Source organism: Triturus cristatus, chromosome 6 (genome assembly GCF_964204655.1).
Source record: "Triturus cristatus chromosome 6, aTriCri1.1, whole genome shotgun sequence".
Taxonomy (NCBI): domain Eukaryota; kingdom Metazoa; phylum Chordata; class Amphibia; order Caudata; family Salamandridae; genus Triturus; species Triturus cristatus.
The window spans coordinates 487852580-487867640 of record NC_140589.1 but is presented as its reverse complement, the minus strand read 5'-3'; positions in this window follow the sequence as shown (position 1 = coordinate 487867640).

Sequence of the window (15061 nt, the reverse complement as noted above, 5' to 3'; positions counted from 1 at the left end):
TACATGGACGCTACGTCATCATACAAATTGTAACACCACGCATGTAGTATATATGATTACATGCCCTTGTGACATGAGGTACATCGGCATGACATGCCGAAAAGTCAAATTAAGGATCACTGAACATAAAAGCAATGTCAATTGTAAAAGACTGACCACCAAAATGAGCAGACATTACATAGAAAATAATCACTCCAGCAACGAGCTAAAATGGGTGGTTTTGGAAAGCTTAAGAACTGTAAGCAACAATGCTGAACGTGTCCTTTTTGAAAAAGAACAACGTTGGATCGATCGCTTGGCCACAGACCAACGGGGCCTGAACGATAATATCCCGTGGTACACACTGGCATGACGATGAATTTCATGATCTGACCACGACCATCATTCACTAAGTTCTGGCGTCATAAGATCACTACATTAGCCAAATGAATGCTTTTTCTACACCCACCAGTTAAAACACGACCATAGATTCATAGTGTAATCACATCGACTATTTGTATTAACTACGACGTAACTTAAACCTTTATTCGATTTCTGTTTTTGTCTTAACGTCCATGGACTTACGGGAATTATACATATTAGTCTTTTCCCCATCTCCATGCTTTTACTCTACTTAAACCGGAACTTTGAGCGGGCCCGCGTCACCGGGGATACCGCGAACAGAGGCAGAACAAGTCCTTGACTTCATGGAATCGGTAAGCACGGATGGCCACCACGCATGCCTGAACGCGCAACAAAAAGTAAGACGCATCTAACCCTTTCCTTCACGTTCTTTTTCATTTTAGAAGATAGTTCCATGAATGCCTCTCGGGTACCACCAAGAAGTGCAATTTGCACCCGTATGAGGTAATATTGAGATTATCGTTACAATGTGGGTTAGGATGTTTGTGTATGATGTCTGTTACACTCTGAGCAGTACGTGACCATTACACGCGTATAGACACGAGGGGCACTGCCTGCTAAATGTATTCGCAGACTTCAATATTTACTTTCTTTCTGCACCGCGTCACGCACAGCTTAACTCGCTTGTTTTACAAACATACTTGAAGTTCATAAGAGCATAATATCTAGCACTCTAATAGATGCGCCTTCTACAGGCAACCACGCGTCACCACAACCAAAAGATGTTATTTTAACCTATTTACTATTCTGAATAGCCGCCCTTCTCGCTACTTGCCCGAAATCTTTTAATGGTTCACTTAGCCACTAACCTCTCCTTTCCTAACAGGACAGTAGCTGTCCACAAAACTATTGTAATACAATACGATTTCTATTTTGTATCCCTAGCAATACCCAATGCTGTTGCCTTTCCTTTTTTCTATTAGGTACAGATACTATGGATCTGACCCCTTTTACTTGTAATCAGTGAATAATATTCACTACCCAAGGAGCCACAACGCGCCTTCCTTCTGATTGGTCCTGACGAAAGCCTTTAGACTTTTACAGAAGGCTGAAACATGTTGACCCTGATCCTTGACACCTGAAAGTACGGCAGACCAGTAACTCGGTCTACACCCTTACTTCACCTTTTTATTTTTCTCTTTTTCAACATTCTCTCAATAAAGCCCTATTAGAAAAAGTGATTAAGAGAATTTTATCTCACTTTATCAAGAGCACTTCTCACACCTTCCCTCCCTCATATTCATGTCTGGACACTACTGTTTTACCAGTTGGTCTTCCTCCTGGCGGAGGACAGCATACATACTAAAAAAGACCCTATGATGATGCTGTACTAGTACACATTAGCGGTGACCCAGTATATACCGCCTTCGCGCCTGTGTACAGTTGTGAGGGTTCTTTTTTGACGGAACCAAGAGCAAATAGACCCTGGCTACACAGGACAAGTGGTCCACTCTCTATTGATTCTTTGAATTATATCACACAACACTAGTTTTCTTATTCTGTTCTTTACATGGAGGGAACACATAGGAATATCCTGAAACTTAACTTGCTCACTGAAATACGCCATAGAACATTTGTCTTTCTCTTCCCTTTTTTTTCCTCCTCCCCCTTCTTACGAGTCTTGCTTTGACCTTGTTGTGCTTACTTGGTGGATAGGGGAAGTTACATGTCGCTCCTGCAGAAACTACTGGTGAGATTTAACAGGGTCAACTTCTCTGCTTATAGGGCTATATAAGTCTGCTGTGCATCAAGTTCCTTTTCTCTAAGGGACAGATGTGACGGATCTGTGGTAGATCCTCTTCCACCACTAGCTCTAGACAGAGGTGTTTTCAATTTCCTTATCACTGAGGTCTAGTGGGTGTTCCTCCCCCTGTCCTATCTTTAGAGCATTCTCTGTGGTAGGCGGTTGATCCTCTAGCTGGGCCGTTGTCCAGACCAGAAGGGACTTTTAACAGTACTGTTGTCCTGGTATTGGAGGGTGCTGGTAATCTCCTAGGCCTACAAAGATCCCTCAGCTCTGCTACTTGGTGGTGGGTAGGCTAACTAGGTCTAGCTGCATTGTATCCGTTGGATTTAAAAACAAAAACTTTAAAACAATTGAGGTGAGAGTAATTTATAAAATAATCAAAAGTGAATCAATTAATTTTAGTACATACAGAAAATCTAAAACCATTTTTGCATTAGTTCAATTTAGACTTTATTAAGTTTAATAAAGCCTTCACACGGTTACCAGCAGCAATTTAAAGAAGACTTTGTCAATGTGGAATGCCTCTAAGTGAGTAATAGATATGAGTCATAGCTGAACATATCCTGGCATCAAGGTAATAATATTTCTAGTAAATCTCCCCAATGTCTTGGGATTTATCATTCAAATATCAGCTTTAAATATATTTTGGATATTCAGCCATTTTTCTTTAAAACCAGCTTATGAATTCTGAGAATACTCCCATTTTCATCTCAAATGCAGAGTTTTCAATCTTGATATACGAAAATAATTTAGCCAAACAAATGCTTCTAGTTTAGTAGGCTGGGCTGAACACAGGATAACTACTTACAGGTAGCTGGAGAGCTACCAGTAGCTTGCAAGCTGCTTGATGGGGAAGACTGGTGTTTATACCAAACATCTTTATGTTAACAAAGGAACTGTGAACAAGGCCACAACGTGTGGTGCAGATCACATTCTGGCTGTGCACATCTCCAGTAGTAGTCATCCGTTAAGAGTTTGACCTGCTTCAACTTTACAGATACCAGTAAGTATGTTGGGAGTGCTGCCTTCTTCCATATCCTATGTATGCTATGAAAGATCTTCAAGAGGCTGCCACAGAGCACCAGTTGCACTGTAATGCAAGCACTCATAACAAGCAGAATTGACTATGGCAACGAACTCCACGCCAGAATCTCCAATCAGCTCTTACACAGACTTCAGACCATCCAAAACCCACTGCAAAACTCATACCTAACTGTTGCAAAGTCATCCTGTACCCCGGACTGATGCTGGTGGCAACGGACTCTGACTGACTCTGGGCTCTGCCTAACCAGGACTAGCGCCAGTGCTATGCTGAAAGAAACACATTTGAATATAGTTAAAACACCTATATGCACTAGGGCACACAATGGGGAGAGGAGTTGGCCTAACGGCTAGGGTGGCAGACCTCGAACCCGGGGAACTGGGTTAGAGTCTTGGCAATGACGCTGAACATCCTGTGATTGTGGGAAAATCACTTAATCTCCCCGTGCCTAACAAAACAAACAAAAATTGATTGTGTCCTCATTTAATGCAACTGGTGCTATGTAAAGCACTCTGATACCCGATGATTCGGGTCAAGTACGCGCTATATAAAACTCTGTTAAAAAAAAAATGGTATGGTGGGGTACCCCTGTGATTAGCATGACCTACCCTATAATCCCCTAGTATATAATAGGGCAGGGGGATTGAACCTGCCTAGAAGTCCCTATTACCCTGGGGCATGGCAGTTTAGAGGCCAGCAGCTCTTTTTGCACCTGCATGTGTGCACTGCTGAGGCCTGCGGTCAGTTTAAAAGCAGCACTGGGTGCCAGGACTGCTTTTAAAAAGTAAATTGTGCCCAAACTCGACTTTGGTGTTTGGGTACTTAAAAATGGATAACCTACAATGTTTTGGCCTATTAGGGACCCCAGGGTCTCTCCTAGGTATACAGGGGTGGGGGTCAGTTATTTATAAGGTACACCCTTATAAAATGAGTTTTTATATGCTTGGGTAAAGTGAAATTTCACATTTCACTCCCCACATTGTGGTAAAGTGCTGCTCAAATTCGTCTTTGATGCTAGGAGAACTGTAGAGGGACAATCTGCAATATTCCTACAGATCCAGAACCCTTAAAGGCTCCCCTTGTTGCACATGGGGTAGGGTTCCTGTAGATATTAGGCAAGTACTTATAAAATATGTTTTTGTAAGTCCTGGTACTGGAAAAATGCCCAAGTCATTTTTCCCATTGCAAATCTCCAGTTACATAGGTTAACATGGTAGAAAGTCATTGATTAATAACTCTTGATAGGAGAGGAATAGAAATGCCATTCAAAGATTTCCCAGAATGGTATTAACAAATCCAACAATATCATATTGTTGAATTTCTCCTCAAGAGTACATACAAGAAGTTATACGACTTTCTTGTTTGTAAGTCCAAATTCAGCCTTTCAGTGGTCTGTCCTGAATGGTCAGAATTAAGTGGATTAGCCAGGCTGCCTTGAAGAGGCGATAAAGAGCCCCTGGGGTTAACCAGTTCTGCAGGGAGGGCAGTGTGCTGTTCCATAGGAATGCCAGGCCAAGGGGAGGATCGTAAACCATGGTCTTCAAAGGCAGAGGGATGGCCATAGTGTCAGTTTCCACTTTACACTTTTGACCCCCACCAGACCTAGGATTAGGGAAGGTATGTGCAGATGGTAGGGGGAGAGTCTATGGAAATAAGCCATCCTAGGGGGGGGGGTGTTTAGCCAGCTCTTACCTCCTTGCTGGAAAATCAGCCATTATGGATTTGGAAGATTTGATGCACTCTGGGACAAAATAATGCCACACTCTACAGGATGTGGTCATAACTTTGAGGAGTTGCCCTGCTCCCATTGGTCAGAAGTGACCTCCTGCATGGCCCAGAGAACTTGGAATAAGTATCTGAGAGGGGCAGAGCCTCCAGATCTGCTGCTTGAAACTTACTGAAGCAAGAAGTGACCTGCTGAGAAGTTTTGCTGTGCAAAGATTTCTAAGGCCTTACCTCTGAAAACTGCACCATCTGAAACTACAGCCCTGTGGAATATTTTGCTGAAAAAGAACTAAAGAGTGGACTACCTGAAAGCTGCAGGTTAAAAGAGCTCAACTGCAACATCACTAACTAAATCTACACCTTGGAGAACCATCAGTGGATTTGTAAGGGTTTTGTACCAGTGGATTGTGGGAACTGATGTCCTCAACTTTCAAGGACCATCTTGGAGCTTCCAGACCCTTGGAGTAAGTTTTAGACACTTTGGAACCCCTTGAGGAACTTCAGGAAGAAGTTCAAGATGTTTGGAGAACTTTGGAGCAACTTTGAAAAAAAGCTCCATTGAGGGACCAACTCAACCTGGTCAGCCAACACCAATTTATAAAAATGCCTTCAACTGCGAGCTGGCAAAGCCATCCAGGATCGTCCTGCTAAAAGCTCCATAGGTCCAACTTCCAGAGTTTGACCGGGACTAGAAGAAAACTGAAGCTGGCGAACCCTCACCAGATCCGGCTACACGAGGAGCATTGAGAGACACCACGAGAAAAAGCTCCAGAAATGTTTCTAAGTCCGCTCGTAGAAAAAGTGCCAGAGAGCAACTGCGAGAGCCAAGCCGCCTGCCTTCCATCGCGTATCGGCCTTGATTCCTGGGATGTCTCGCTGAAGCAATCTTGAAATATTTTCTAAGTCCGCTACAGGAAAATTGACCGAGACCTCGTCAAAGTCAAGCCGGCGAACCCTCACCTGATCCGGACTGGCTGGTAGCTTTGAGGACCCTCGGGAAGAAAAGCTCTAGAAAAGTTTCCAAGTGTGAAGGTACAAACTGAGACCAGGACCTGCCGGGAGCTGTATCTGCTCAGGGCTCCATCGTGCCCGGTCTATCGCAAGCAGGTATCACAATATGGGGCTATAATCTTCTAAGTGCTATATTTTATTAAATCTTTGAAAATTCATATCTCTGGTTCCCTACATTGGATTTTTGTCGTTTTGGTGTCATTTTAAAGATACACATATTTCCTATTTTTATAAATTGGTGTTGGCTTTTTAGTATGTGGTGTGTCTTAATTATTTACTGAAATGGTGTTTTTAAATGCTTTAAATACTTGTCTTTGAAGTTAAGCCTGTCTGCTCGCAGTCACGTTACCAAGGGTTGAGCATAGGAATAATTTTCTAAGACCTGTGCTGAGTCCTATCATGTGTTAGTGGCCTTATTGCCAGTGGCAGACCTACATTTGCCCCTATCAATAACCCACTTTTCAACACTAACCTTACACACCACACCCACATCTCACTCTATGTCAGAGAGCTCCACTGGCTCTCCATTCACAAATGCAACCTATTTAAGCCACTCATTCACATGCAGGAAGCCTTGCACAACACTGGACAAGCATACCTGAACAGCTGCATACACTTTCACCAGCTTGCCAGACATCTACACTTAGGGGCCGATTCCGATCCGGGTCTGAAGGGCACGAACGCCATCCGGCTGGTAAAACTATGAGCCGTACGCGTGTTTTCCCCCCGACGCGTACAGCGGTACGAGTGAGCAAGTACGATGCGAGCTACGGGAAATTCACCAACCGAGTTGTTTCCGGGTCCGAACCGCTCCGTACATCTCGGTCAGAAGCTAACCGTGGCGTGCAATGAATGCGATATATGACCGAGCCAGTACGATGCACGCGTCGGACAGCCTGTGCAAGCTGGAGTGTCCGGCTCGCAAAACGTCCAGGTGGTTGCCTTTGGGGGTCCACGTCGGACCCCCTGTCACCTGCAGCCCTACGACTCGGACACAGGGGGAGACCCAAGGGTCCCCCCAACACAGCCATGTACGGTGCGGGTGGTACCGACGCGTACCCACTGTAGGGGGCGCCCTTGCGTGAGACGTACCCATTCAGTCAATGGGAGCCCATGTACGCATCGCACGACTGGCTCCCATTGACTTCTATGAGAGTCCGACCGAACCGAGTCGGGCAGCATACGGCTGCATCGTACTCGCTCGGTTGCACTGCAGGACTCCAGCTCCGTCGTAAAACACTCCGGATCCAGCTTGGTCGGAGTGCTTTCCGACCCGGACGGAATCGGCACCTCTGCCTCACTCTCATTCACACACCTTGCTCATTCACAAAAGCAGAGCAGGGATCAGCTTGTTCTCCTGATCTCTCCCAAAACATGGACTGACATCCCACTACACTGCTGAACCTCCTCCTCAATACTTGAGTAGTTGAAGTCTAGGCTCTTCAAACAACTCTGTGGGGACCACACTCTTACACACTTGCTCAAGTGATTGGATACCCTCACAGGTTATTAGTGCACTTTTAAAATCAGAAAAACATCACATAACAAAACCAGTACCAATTATGGAGCACCTAAAGTACAAGTTTCATTGTAGCCTGTTGAAATGCACATTCATGGGTTTCCATAAGGTCTGCCCAGTCTTTTTCCATGCATTACTAAGAGTAATATCTCATCCTAATGCATTTTAGTCTTATTTCACGTGCTGATAGAGTATAAATAATCTATAAGAATTGGATAATGCTTGGTAACAAAACACCTAGAGTTCTCACAAGTAAGCAACTATTTCTGGATTGGGGAGACCTGGAGTAGAGTGGGGATTTGTTCTAACATATCTCTTGTGCATTATCCGAGTTCTCTCTAGCACCAAACTGTGATCCTGGAAGGGTTTTTTCCATACAGAGTGTCAAGAAAGATTTAAATGTCCCCTCGCTATAGTGTTCCAACATCGTTCTTATCCCGCAAAGTATCCACACTGGCAATCTTGCCATACCTCTTCCTTTCGTTATGCCCATATTGGACCCCAAAGGGGTGCTGTCATATAGAGCACAGTTTATCCCTAGGATCCTATGGGAGTCCCTCCATGCCCTTCACATCACCTTCATCAGTGGCGGACATGTGTCCATGGTTGGGACTTTCTCTCTATATAGTATTCCTAGCCTTGGTGGTGCTATCACTTATGTCCATACCACAATGACCCATTCCATCTGTTCTGTACTTTCAACAAAGAAATGTACCAGTTGTAAAATGTGGTAAGCCAGATAGCATATGTACATGTCTGACAATCAGAGCCCCCTCAGCTCTTGTGTCAGCATGTACTATCAAGAGCTTGAGGCAGGGTCTCCATACAGAAACATTTGCATTTGTTTGTTGGGTGCACAAATGATATTGGGATCGGCAGTATGCCAAGACGTTAAATCCAGGGGCCATAATCATCTTTACAACCTGGACCCATCCCTAGAGTGAGAGTTCATGGAGGGTCAGCAAGGAAAGTCACTGGAGTCTTGGTTCTTAAAGGTTGTAGATTGTTCATGATCATATTGTCCAGTCTCCTATTGACAAAAACATTGAGGTACTTTAGTCTCTCAGCCTTCTAAGAAAAACTAAAGGCATTGCCTGCCCAATTTTTGGGCATATCATGATAGGAAGGGACTAACTTTTCCCCCGTTAATTCTTGTTGAGACCCATCATTCTTAGGATGGTCTAAACCCAAACATTTTGCCTGCTTATTTCCTCTTTTTTCTGTATCCTTTTGTTGGCCTTAGGGCTCTGAGCACTTTACCACTACTGACCAGTGCTAAAGTGCATGCGCTTCTCCCCTAAACATAGTTACATTAGTGTTCCCAATTGATATATTTAGTTTACTTGTAAGTCCCTTGTAAAGTGGTATACCATATTCCCAGGGCCTGTAACATAAATGAAGCTAGTGGTCCCGCAGCAAGGATTTTGCTACCCACATAAGTAGCCTTTCAAACCTGTCTCAGGCCTGCCAGTGCATGGCCTATGTGAACAGGTTATTGCCACTTCAACTTGGCATTCAAAACTTTATGGCAAGCTTTAAACTCCCCTTTTATTAAACATAAGTTAACCCTAAAGGTAGGCCCTAGGTATCCCTAAGAGCAGAGTGCAGTGTAAATAAAATCCGGGACATGCAATTTTAGGAAAATATAATTTACAACGCAGGCTTTAGATAGTAATGCCTTTACAAAACAACTTTTACAATGCAGGTGACATTACATCGCATGCCATTACAACGCATGTGCCATAACAATACATGCCATTACAACGCATAGTTAGGTAAGTAATGGAGGTAAGTAAGGTAAGTATTTATTTTTTATTATTTTTTATATTTCTGTTTTTTATGAAAGTAATAGTTAATAGTAATAGTATTATTATCTTACTATTTTTTTGTTTAATACAATATATATCATTTAAAAAAATGGATATGTTTGTGTTGGGTAGTGTATTTATTAATAATCCTTTTTTTTTTAAATACTTGAGTATTTAAAAAAAACATAGTTTTTTGTTAACAAATATATATATATATGCCTCTTGTATTTAAGTAGACACTATAGAGGGACCTGATGTAGTGAAGAAGACGGTTGTATCCGTCGAAACGCGTCAGGGCATCCTTTGGAAATAAATATTTCTTTGGTTTATCATCCCACGGTGTCAGCGCCTGTCTTCGTATGCCTGCAGCACAGGACTGGTTCAAATATATATATATATATATATATATATATATATATTATCTACTGGCGGTCACCAGTAGATAGTTATAGTTAGGACCGTGTTTCCATAGGAAATCTGCAACATTCTATTTGGAATAACTTTGGTGCCGGTTGACGAATCCTCGCGAAATTTTCAAAATAGGTGGGGCGCTCCGCTCCGCTCCTACCCTGAAAGTCTCGGGGGGATTCGTCAAGCGGGGGCTGAGAAAACAGGGGGGTCCCAAAACGTGTTTTCCCCATGCAATTTTCCATAGGGACCTTTAGTCCAAGGTACAGCCCGAACGGCTGAACAGAATTACTTGAAATTTGGCAGAGAGGTAGTCCTCAGCTCAGGGAAGTGCCTTTTGCAGGTCTGGTGTCAATCTGTTCAGTAGTTCCTGAGAAAATCAAAAGTAAAATCATATATATATGTGGGCGGAGCCTAACCACACAGCTCATCCTGAGATCTGATTGGCTGTCAGCACTTCATCCAAGAAGTGTTGGCAGCCATCTTGGGACCAATATACATGATAGCACCTCAGTAAAAAGCATTGCAGTTAATAGAAGTTTTTAAGACTTTAGTTACATTATAAATCATTTGTTGATGGTACCATACTCATTTTAGGAATTGTGGTATGTTCTAAGGTGATTTCACCATGTGAAAAAGCCTTCTGCTGGGATATCATGATTGAGAGAAAACATTTTCTCATGCTTTTCCCACAGAGGTTTGCAAGGTGATCTATAAGCTAAACTGAGAGCTTATTTTCTGTAAATTCACATTATCTTTCTCAGTCATGTGAGAATGAAGTCTGACATTTTCAGTAAAACATGAACATCCAACAAGGGCAGAGACTGTCAGTTGATTCCTTTGTGTTCTACTGCAGCTTCCCAGAGTGTTCCAAAGAACAACTAGAGCGCTAACAGTCCTACTTATGATAAACGTATGGCACACCTGAAGCCATCTTGCTTGGATTAAAGTGGTAACTCTTAAAACATTTAATTTAAAAAGGAACAAAATGAGGGGGTTCATTTTTCCATAACAAGTATGATTAGTGCTGCAGAAAGAAAAACTAGGGCACATTTTGACTTCTGAAATCCTCTTTTATTTCATTAAAAAAATTCTGACATGCAGACTGAAACATGCACTTTCAATACCAGCAGCAGTTTTCCCTGGTGAGCAGTAGCTTTACTACAGTGATGTAATGAGCATTAAGAGTGCTAACATTCTGAATTTATGGCAAATGTGTGACACATCTGAATGCCTTCTTGATGGAATCAAAGTAAAAAACTGAAAGTATTTCCTACTGAGGAGACTGCAGTAAATGAGGAAATTAGCAAACTTCATAACAAATAAGTCTCCCATGATGGCCACCAGGGACAAAAGAGCCCAAATGTAGCACAAATATCACCCAGATGTAGCCCAAGTATAGCCCAATGACAGAATGTCCCAGAGTGTTCTTAAAAACAACTAGAGTGCTTACTGTCTTCATTATGACAAAAGTATGGCACACCTGAAGCCATCTTGATTGGAATAAACTGGTAACACTTAAAACATTTAATTTAAAAAGGAACACAATGAGGGGGTTCATTTTGCCATAGAAATTATGATTAATGCTGAAGAAAGAAAATGAGGGCACATTTTGAGTGACTTCTCAAATCCTCTTCTATTTCATTAAAAAAATTCTGACATGCAGACTGAAACATGCACTTTTAATACCAGGAGCAGATTTCCATGGTGAACAGTAGTTTTACTACAGTGATCTACTGAGCAACTAGAGTGCTAACTTTCAGAATTTATGGCAAATGTGTGACATATCTGAATACCTTCATGATGGAATCAAAGTAAAAAACTGAAAGCATTTTCTACTGAGGAGACTGCAGTACATGAGGAAATTAGGAAACTTCATAACAAATAAATCTCCCAAGATGGCCACCGGAGACAAAAGAGCCCAAATGTAGCCCAAAATCACCCAGATGTAGCCCAAATATAGCCCAATGACAGAAGTGTGCAAAACACTTATTATTTTGTGTTTTTGCAGTGTTATATAGTGCAGAGTTGTCAGGTATTGGAGTGCTTTACATGAGCATTGGTTACATCACACAAGAACAAATTCATTTTGGTTGTAGACATGGGGAGACTAAGGGATTTGACCAGAATCACAGAATGTCGAGCTGAAGCAGAAACTCCAACCTGGTTTCCCAGTTGCAAAGTCTGCAGTTCTGGAAGTAACACCACATCCTCTCCCCTAAGTGCAACATTTAATCAAGTGGTCAACTGGATAAAAAAACATAAAGATAACAAATAATTTAAAAGTGCTTTGTCGCTATTTGAAAACTCAGAAAATATGTCCTTATTTTAGTCTTTTAGAGCATTAAACCATAATTTTGATGCCAATAAGACCCTCTCATATATGTAATTTCTAAAGGAAATGCTCTAGGTATTACAGTTTTGATTACATCAAGATGACGTCAGGCGTTCCACACTTTTGTAATAAATATAGAATGTTAGCAATCTAGTTGTTCATTAGGATACTGTTGAGAGGCAGAGGCCAGGGGCACGGACTCTGAAAATTGAAGGCAGGTAGGAGGGTGCAAAGACAACAATTTAACCACACTGAGCAGGCAGGAAGGGCCGTGGCAGCACAACAGACTATGGAGGGCAGTGGAAAGGGGGGCAGGGGCAACAAACCAACAATACAGGACTTGCAAGAGAGGCTGTGGCAATGTAATAGACCATTGTGGGCAGAAGTAAGAGGCAATGGTAGTACAACCATACATGCCAACAGACCCGATTCAGCCAGGAAACGTCCAATGTTTTTAAGCTCAAATGGGCTTTATTTGATCTGTGTCCTGTCTACAATCTCCTCTTTTTCAATGTAACTCAAAGGGGAAAATCAGTACCCCAGTTTTTTTCCAAAATCTCCCTCTTACCAAGTTCAAAATGTTCGCAAGTATGGTACATTGGATCATGGAAGGAAATGGGGTAGGGACATGGACTTGGATAACAGAGGACAGGAGGGACATAGAGAGGTGCATCAAACTGACCCTGCAGGGCAGGCATCAGGGTTTGCAGCAGCACAATACACCACACAGGGCATGCGGGACGGGAGTGCAGCACAACAATCCATAGAAAGCAAGAGTGAGGGGACAGGACCATGCACATGGACAACAGAGAACAGAGGGGCAAGAGGCAACAGTAGCTAGCTGACCATAATGGACAGACAGGAGAGAAAGCTGCAGCATAACAGACCATAAAGGGCAGGAGGGATGGATCAGGGGCATTACAATGGAACAGACAAGCCAGGAGGGAGGGAGTAGGGGTCTGCACATGTAAACAGAGGGCTGGGGGCAAGGGGGCAGGGCAGGAGCAGCAAGATAGCCATGGAGGGCAGGCAGGATGGGCACTAGAAGCAAGACACACCATGAAGAGCAACAGTGAGACTGTGATGGCATACACACAGACCATGGAGGGAAGGTGGGAGGGGGTCAGGGGCAGCTAACTGACCACACAGGGAAGGTGGGAGGGGCCATGGCAGCAGAGAAGACCATGCATGGCAAGTGGGAGGGTTAGTGGCAACACAATGGCTATGATGGGCAAGAAGGAGGGTGCAGGGGCATGCACAAAGGACGATGGAGGATAGAAGGGAGGGTCAAGACCTGTGCACAGACAAGAAAGTTCAGGGGAAGGGGCCTCACAACAGACCACACGGGGCAGGCAGGAGGAGCAGTTGCAGCACAACAGACCAGGGAGGGCAGAAGGGTGTGGCAGTACAATGGACCATGTAGGACAGGAGGAAGAGGATAGGGGCATGGCATGTGGACAGGCAGGGTGGAGGTGGCAGGGACAGGTTACAGTCATCTGACAATGCTAGGCAGGTGGGAGGAGAGTGGCAGCTCAACAGAACACTCAGAATAGATAGGAATGGCAGGTCCATGGAACATGGTGGGCAAAAAGGATGGAGCAGGGGCATGCACAAAGACATCGGAGGGCAGGGGGAAGGAGAATAGGGGCAGCAAGCTAAGCACAGAGTTTAAGCAGGTGGTCAATGATGGGGCATAGAATTGGGCAATGGAGGGCAGGAGGAGGGGACTGGTACATCATACTAAATTGAGGACAGTGGCAGCACATCAGACCATGCATGGCAGGAGGGAGGAGGCTAGTCCATGGATTCACACAACAGAGGATAGGGAGGAGGGGGATGGGGCAGCAAGCTAACTGTTCAGAAAAGGCGGGTATTAGGAACTTTATTGTTTTTAAAACGTGTGTCTGTGCGAACTACTTAAAATATGAACAAGTATGCAGCATAATCTCACTTTTATTCAGGAAGAAGAGGACGTTTGTGACTGTGACTCCGGGCTCACTTGGCAGAAACACCCCCTGACCCTCCACCCCCTATCGCAAAATGTAATGCCCGTGAAAAGGGTAGGTGAACACAGTGTTATATAGAACATAGTCCTGAGAGCACGATTGAAAATGAAAACTAGATATAGTGTATGGTATAAACTATGCACCAAAAAGTGTGATACAAGATGAACCGGGCGTGAAATATAATATGCAATACATTGTGCGCAATGACAGATTCATTGGAGAGCACGAGATAGCACAGGCACTAGCGCGTGGTATGCGATGTGCACCTTGGAGTGTAATATGTACAGGGCAGTGTTGTGTAACCTAACTAGTCTCTAAAGTTGTAATATAAAATATGTGCTGGGGAGTGTAACGTTGCATATGCACTGTGACAAAGATATGGATCCCAGATTGTAATATGTATGACATAGCACTGTGCGTTATAACATAGGCATCGAGGAAGGCACGTTAGATGGGGCAATATAACCCGTGAGAAGACAAGTGTGGCATGACATATTCACGGGGTGGTGTTACAGTGCACATGGGCTAGAGAGTGTCATAGCATATGCACTAGCTGATGGAATACAACACAGAGGTGTGTGGTACTCGGCAGGCAATGGTGGGTGTAACACAGCATTGGGCTCTGCCAGGAGCGCGCTGTGACTCTCAAGTGATGTTCGTCCCCTTTCCAGAGAGTAAAATAAAAAGTATTACACATCCGGCAGTGCATGTGTGTTTTATTAACCGTAAGGGGGGTTTCTTACATAGTTTTGGTCGAATTTTTGTTGAATCCCCTTTGAATGGTTTGGTGTGCATGTGTATTAAATGTGCCCGTCAATAGCTACCCATGTTTGTATACATAAACGACAAGGGTGTCTACCGGGATTAGGCACGGTAGGGCATCAGACATGTCAGAGCTTCACTAGTGGTGTAAATACATTCCACGTGGATTCATTGTATGCATAGTCGCCTTTTAATGAATATCACTCAAATCGTCATGGTGATAGGTACATACCGTTTGTCCAGCAAGTCCTAGGTGTGTCTATAAATATATATATTTTAAAAATAATAAAAAACAG